Source organism: Mirounga leonina, unplaced genomic scaffold, assembly GCF_011800145.1.
Source record: "Mirounga leonina isolate KUSES-001 unplaced genomic scaffold, KU_Mleo_1.0 Mir_53, whole genome shotgun sequence".
In the NCBI taxonomy this organism is placed as follows: Eukaryota; Metazoa; Chordata; class Mammalia; order Carnivora; family Phocidae; genus Mirounga; species Mirounga leonina.
The window spans coordinates 95647413-95655184 of record NW_023270807.1 but is presented as its reverse complement, the minus strand read 5'-3'; positions in this window follow the sequence as shown (position 1 = coordinate 95655184).

Below are 7772 nucleotides of genomic sequence, written 5' to 3'. Positions count from 1 at the left end.
CCTTGCCTTTGGAGTGAACTATTAGACTATATTAAAACAGAACACAGAACTATTAGAATACTCAGGTGGTGGGTGTCTCCAGTAATCCTCAGACACTCCCTGTGTCCCAGTCCATAACTGTCGCCCTGGGGTCTCTAACCAAGGAACATGTTTTCCTCCTTAATGAACATACACACCTGCTAACTTCATAAAGAGTAGTTTACTGTGCAAATTGAATAGCCAGACTAAATATGCTAATAGTTCTTTTCTTGAAGTACCTGCGGGCCCCTTATTCATCCTAATGGCATAGTTAATTTGGAGAGTGACTTACCAATGTCTGCGTATCTAAGTCAAGCCCACACTGTGGTTCTGGAGGGGATACCGGACTTCTGGCAGACAAATAGTCTGCCATATAGATCACCCATATAGAAGGTGATCATATAGATCACCTTCCCGGGGCTGGGCCGTTCAGGGTTAAGACTGCCCTTGTCTAAATGTCAACTCAAATTCACATGATAGCTTCTTAACCAGAGTTAAAGATGGACTAAAACCAATAACCAAAAGTCTAATAAAGGACCCAATGTTTTGTAGCATTCCCTTTAACACTGGTATCATCACTGTTAATAACCCAGGGGATGGCATATATATTTGTCCAGGCCATGAGGATAGTTACTCCCTGCCTCCCTGCAGTTACCAAACTCAAATACGATTTTCTTTTAGTGGCTCCTGAGGCTTCCATTGTACACTAGTATATCTGTGTTCTGCTTGTTTTGGTGTCCCTTCAGGTCAACATAATCAATAATTTTTTGCTTTCTAGAAAAATCCACAATACATCTGACTGCTCTGGCCTAAAGTACTATGAAAGCTCCCTCCTACTTTTCACAAGGTCTTCAACCGCCTAAATTTCCTCGTGATTCAATTCTTATCCAATATGTGAATGACCATTTTTTGTGTTCTTGAGATGGGGTGAGCTCTCAGACTGATGCCATCCTTCTGCTCACTGTTTTAGCTCAGAAGCAGCATATTTCCAAAGAGAACCTAACAATTTTGCCAAAGTCAAGTTCATCACCTAGAACAAGATTTACCCCGAGGAGGTAAATTTCTTTCTCTTAACAGGCTTGGCCTTGCCGGACTTTCTCAGGGCAGGAACTGAGAGATGATGAAGAGGGTTCTAGAATCTCACTGGCTACTGCAGTTCCTAGCTGTTCTGAATCTCCACATCATTGTATGACGCAACCAAACCCTGGGTAACCCAACCCTTCGGGAATCTAAACACAAACACTCCATTCTTGAGTTACAATTAACTCTTCAAAAACCTCCCACTCTGAGCCTACCTAATTACCACGCATTTGTCTAATTATATATAATATGAGAGATTTGAATAAGTCCTGGGTGTTCTGACTCAGCTTTTTGTGAATCATCAGAGCCCAACAGCATACTACGGTTTCTTTCTTGACTTGGTGGCAAAAGTCTACTCACCTTGCTAAGGGCATTAGCCACACAGCTAAACTAGTGGAGGCTCTGTCAACTCCTTTTTTAGCATCTCCTTTCAACTGGAGTCCCTCTTCAGGCAAATTCTTTGTTGCTCACTGTAAAATAAACAACGTCTCTCTGCAGGTAGGCTTACCTCCTACAAAATCGTATTCTTTTTTCCCCTCACATATTCCTATACATCATTATAATGCTTTGAATCCTGCTCCTCTTCTTCCATTATCTTTAAGAGGGAGGCACTTTTTACTGTCTAACATCTGTTTGCGAACTGTCTAGGCCCTTGAATAGATATGCTAGCAACTACTTTAGAAAATCAAGACTTAGTTTTGTTTGTTGATGGGATAGATCTTAAGACTGAAATGGGAAATAACAGATGGTTCAGAATAGAGCTGCCATGTAACATCGACCTCTAAAGGGAACAGGTGCTATTTTAGAGAAAGGGTGTTGTGATTACAGCTCTGTAGACCTTTTTGATATCTAAAATATTACTAACAGAATCCAGGATACAAATGAAGAAATTACAAATTTAAAGAATTTTGCTAGTAACTCCATACCTATTTCTGCCGGCTCATCAAATGGGTGATACTATCTATCCTCTGAGTTTAGTATGGGTACTCATGGCTCCTGGCTGAAAAGTGGAATGCAAACTCTGATTGTAAGCCTGGTCTTGCTATTGTCTGAGTTGCAATGTTCACATCTTTTTTGCATATTGTTTTGCATATTGTATGTAGCTGTGGTCCCATCTAATGATCTAACAAATGATCACTCGGCAAAAAGAATAGGAAAACTGACAATGAGTTGAAATGACCACCTGAGAAACATGACACTTGATTCTGACACCTCAAATTGTGGCGAAGTTGTGGCTTGATCAGGTTCTCAGATATCAATGATCTACTTTTCAGCTCAGGCTGAAGAAGCTGAGAGCCAAGAATATCTATGCCCACTCAACTTTGTCTACAATGTCATGAGTTTAGAATTCCATTGTCTTCACTAACATAGTTTTAGGATTCCTCTGTGTTCATCATTATGATTTTATTATAACTTCATTGTTTGTTCCAGAAACTTCCTGAAAAACCTAGTTATGTGAACATCAAACTATTCAGTTCTTCAGCAGACAGCATCAAACAACCATATTCCCCCACATTCTTCAAAACCCTTGCCTCAGCTAGTATCCAAAATCTATAAAGAACTTATCAAACTCAACACCCAAAGAACAGATAATCTAATCAGGAAATGGGCAGAAGACATGAACAGACATTTTTCCAAAGAAGACATCCAAATGGCCAACAGACACATGAAAAAGTGCTCAGCATCACTCGGCATCAGGGAAATCCAAATCAAAACCACAATGAGATACCACCTCACACCAGTCAGAATGGCTAAAATTAACAAGTCAGGAAACGACAGACATTGGCAAGGATGCGGAGAAAGGGGAACCCTCCTACACTGTTGGTGGGAATGCAAGGTGGTGCAGCCACTCTGGAAAACAGTATGGAGGTTCCTCAAAAAGTTGAAAATAGAGCTACCGTATGACCCAGCAATTGCACTACTGGGTATTTACCCCAAAGATACAAATGTAGTGATCCAAAGGGGTACGTGCACCCCAATGTTTATAGCAGCAATGTCCACAATAGCCAAACTGTGGAAAGAGCCAAGATGTCCATCGACAGATGAATGGATAAAGAAGATGTGGTATATATACACAATGGAATATTATGCAGCCATCAAAAGGAATGAAATCTTGCCATTTGCAACAACATGGATGGAACTGGAGGGTATTCTGCTAAGCGAAATAAGTCAATCAGAGAAAGACATGTATCATATGATGTCACTGATATGAGGAATTCTTAATCTCAGGAAACAAACTGAGGGTTGCTAGAGTGGTGGGGGGTGAGAGGGATGGGGTGGCTGGGTGATAGACATTGGGGAGGGTATGTGCTATGGTGAGTGCTATGAATTGTGTAAGACTGATGAATCACACACCTGTACCTCTGAAACAAATAATACATTATATGTTAAACAAAAAAAAAAAAGAAGAAGAAGAAGAAGAAGATAGTAGGAAGGGAAAAATGAAGGGGGGGAATCAGAGGGGGAGACGAACCATGAGAGACTATGGACACTGAAAAACAAACTGAGGGTTCTAGGGGGGAGAGGGTGGGGGGATGGGTTAGCCTGATGATGGGTATTAAAGAGGGCACGTTGTGCATGGAGCACTGGGTGTTATACACAAACAATGAATCATGGAACACTACTACTGAATGGAGCTTGCTTCTTCCTTTCCGTCTTCCTCTCCCCACTCTGGTGTTTGCTCTCTCTCTCACGCTCGCTCTCCCTCTTTCTCTCTCTCAGATAAATGAGTGGAATCTTTAAAAAAATAAAATGGGGGCAACCTGGGTGGCTCAGTCAGTTAAGCGTCTGCCTTTGACTCAGGTCATGATTCCAGGGTCCTGGGATTGAGCCCTGCATCATTGGGCTCCCAGCTCAGCAGGGAGTCTGCTTCTCTCTCTCCCTCTGCTTCTCCCCCTGCTTGTGCTCACTCATGCTTTCTCTCTCTCTCTCAAATAAAGAAATAAAGTCTTTTTTTAAAAAAAGAATAATTCAAACAGGTTGTGACAATTTAGAGTACTATTTGCTCAATACACTAAAGGAATAGAGTTGGGAAATAATTCAAATAGGTTGTGACAAACTAGAACATTGTTTTGTTGTATTATATATATATATATATATATATATATATGTATATATATATACATACACAAAACCTTACAAATAGATCTGTGTGGGGGGAATGAGAGTTTTTACCTGCATGCAAAAGACCCAGACCTCAAAAGAAAGGGGCTATTGGAGGAGAGAAAATAAATGGTATTTATAACTCTACTTATTACATGATAACCACATTGTGATTGGATAACATTTTGGTCAGTTTGGGCAGAAACCAGAAATTCCCATTACTTTTTTTTTTTTTTAAAGATTTTATTTATTTATTTGAGAGAGAGAGAATGAGACAGAGCACATGAGAGGGGGAGGGTCAGAGGGAGAAGCAGACTCCCTGCTGAGCAGGGAGCCCGATGCGGGACTCGATCCAGGGACTCTAGGATCATGACCTGAGCCGAAGGCAGTCACTTAACCAACTGAGCCACCCAGGCGCCCTTCCCATTACTTTTTTTAAAAAGATTTTTTATTTATTCATTTGAGAGAGAGAGAGCACTTGCACAGGAGAGCATGAGCCGGGGGCAGGGGGGAGGATCATAGGGACAGGGAGAAACAGACTCCCCCCCCCACCACCCCAGCTGACCAGGGTGTCTGAGGTGGGACTCAATTCCAGGACCCTGGGATTGTGACCTGAGCCGAAGGCAGATGTTTAACTGACTGAGCCACCCAGGTGCCCCAGAAATTCCTATTATAAATTAAGTAAATAAATAAAAAATGGGATCTCAGGAAGCGGTATTTGGATACCCTAGCCATGTCTAGATCCTGTTGTTTTTGTAATTCATGCCTGGTTTAGTATGTGCATGGCTCATCTAGGAAGACATGGATTTTAGAAATAGAAATCATTTTCCTCTAGAAATAGGTTTTCTGAGCCCAGGATAGAGCTAAGCTGAGGGCAAACTGTCTTGATTCTTACCCATGCTTTAGCATATCCCTGTAATGATAGGAATATGTTGGTTGTCGCACGAGGTTACTTTCTTTAATTAATACTAATTGTTTTATTATTCACTTATCACTTCTCTAGATTTCATGGGCTCACCACCCATATGTAGTTGCAAGATTAAAACTTACAACATTAATTCAGCATCCAAGCATACACTGCAGGATGTGAATAGGTAAGCAGTGAAAGGGTTCTGTTGTGAAAGGCTTTAGAAATGCGGAGTGACGCACAGTTAGGCGGGATACTTCAGGATTTCTAAAAGCTTTTAATGTGTTCATGTGCTTTACTGTGCTTTACTGTGAAGCTTTAAAGAGCGTTAGAGCATGCAGCGTTTCCCAAATTATTTAACCAGGGAATCCTTTTACTGGGGAAATGCTGCTACATCCAGTGCATTTTTAGTGTTCATTGCGATGTCTTCTTAGGACTCTAACATCACTAATAAGTACATTGAAACATCCCAGTGAAGTTCCTGGGATATGCTTCTCTATAGGTGGTGGTGACTTTCATATGTTTTTTTGAGCTGTCTCTATATTTGGATACATATCCTGTGGGGTCCAGAGTGCGCTACATGTAATCCTCCTTCCAGCTCCCGTTACTACTATTGTAACGACTTGCTTATATATGGGGCTTACCACCAGATTAGGAACTCCCCAGTGCAGGGATTCATTCCCGCATTCTGTCTTTGCCAACTTGAGCAGCCCCTCCTCACACATCCCAGGCTCATGGAGGTTTTGTGTTCAATGCAGTTATAGCCACTAAATTTCAAGCCAAGGCAAAATTTTGATCCATGGTTAATCCTAAGATTCCTCTTTACCTTTTTCATTTTATTAACTCATCATTGACATTTTGGGGAGATAGTATCCAGCCTGCTTTTTGTTTTACACTCAGCAGCACCTTATTTTAGGCATCACTGACAAGAAAAACTGCTTGGTGGGGGTGGGAGTGAGGAGAGAACGGGATACAGGAGGATCATGTGGGGTAAGGGGAGCTTTCGAAAGCGTACCCCTAGACATCCCCGCTTGCTGTCCGCAATTTGCCGAGCAGTAAACAGGGCTCACGAGATTCACAGGGTATAATAATCAGACTGTTCTAGATTTTGATGGGCTCAGTTGGGTCAGATTTACACTAGAACGACTCAATTCTTTCCAACAGTTTTATAATGTCATTTTATTTTATGCAAATTAAAAAAATAATTGAAGTAAAAATTTAAAAATCACTATTTTAATACTTTTGAAAAGTGGGCTAAAAAAAGTAGTATCAGGAACTAATTGTAATTACATCCCATGGCAGCCTGGAACTCATCTCATTTAATTACAAATTCAACATTTATGCTTTCTGGAAGAGGACAGAGCTAGGCTGAGGGCAAACTGTCAATTAATTTTTCCTAATTACCCACATACAAAACTCCAAAGAGTACCCAAAAAATAAGCTGTCTATAAAAGACTATCAAAGCAGAGCATACCTGCAAGTATTCAAAAATATGAAACTATGCCACCAGTTGGAATGCCTTCAAAATGAGAGATTAGTGCCAGGTTGGTTAACTTTATAGTAAGTGCAAATAAATTGCATGCTTCTCAACAAATGCTTGGCAGGGACACAGTATCACATGTGTCTACTCATTTGGTCAAAGTGAAGAACCTTCTATGTATTGTGTGTCCTTCCAACTAAAAATTAATAATTCAGTTTGAACAAACCTGAGCCGTTTAAAACAATATCCCTTCTATTCCATTTTTCATCTAGTTTTCTGCTTTCTTTGTTTTTATTTTTTATTTTTCTAAGTTTAGTATCAGTCCTGAGGTCTCCTCCCACTCATAGAGTTTTGGGCAGAGACATGCCAAGTTTTCCTACTTGTGTCTCTTTATGAAATTGGATTGGTAGCCTGGGGAGGAGGGAGTGATCTTGACCTTTGTTTTCAAAGAATGCCTTATAAAAGTCCACCCCTTTCCCATTCCATTGAGACAGTGGACATAATGCCCAAGGAAATGAACACTTTGGTGTTTTGGCCTAAGTGCCCTGCTTTACCGCTCTCCAAGTTCATACCGTGAAACCTGATGGCCCCTCTCTACACCACACCCTACCGTGACTTTGCAGTTGCTCTCATAAAAGAGGTGGGATCGAGTCTCCATACCTAGCCTTGCCATTGGCTTTGACAACAGGATTTAGTAGAACGGGTGGTGTGCCGGTTCTCAGCAAAGCCCTCCATTCGCACCCCCAGCGTGGGCCAGTGTAGGAGACCATACCCAGTTAGCTCCCTAGTGAGTGAAAGAACCATCCAGTCTGGCCATCCCACACCCCTCAACAGCCAGTCAACCCGAGACATCCAGGCAAGTCCAACTGTGAGCAGAGGGGTCCTGCCGAGATCAGCCGAACCTCACATCCCATGAGCTAAAGACATGCTTCTTACTGAGGTTTTCTCGTTGCCATACCGATTATCGTGCCAACAGAAAACTCCTACCCCAGGGAGCGGACATAGCATGATTGGGACTGGCTCTTGGCCTCCTTCAAGGGCTCACTCCTATCATTTCCTGAACCTCACCAAACCACTAGCTGATTTTGTACGGCGATGAGGTTTTTGGATTCTACCTATAGTGCTGAGCGGTGTGGAGTTAGTGGTGTCTTACTGTATTTACATTAAATTTTCAACTAATGAATT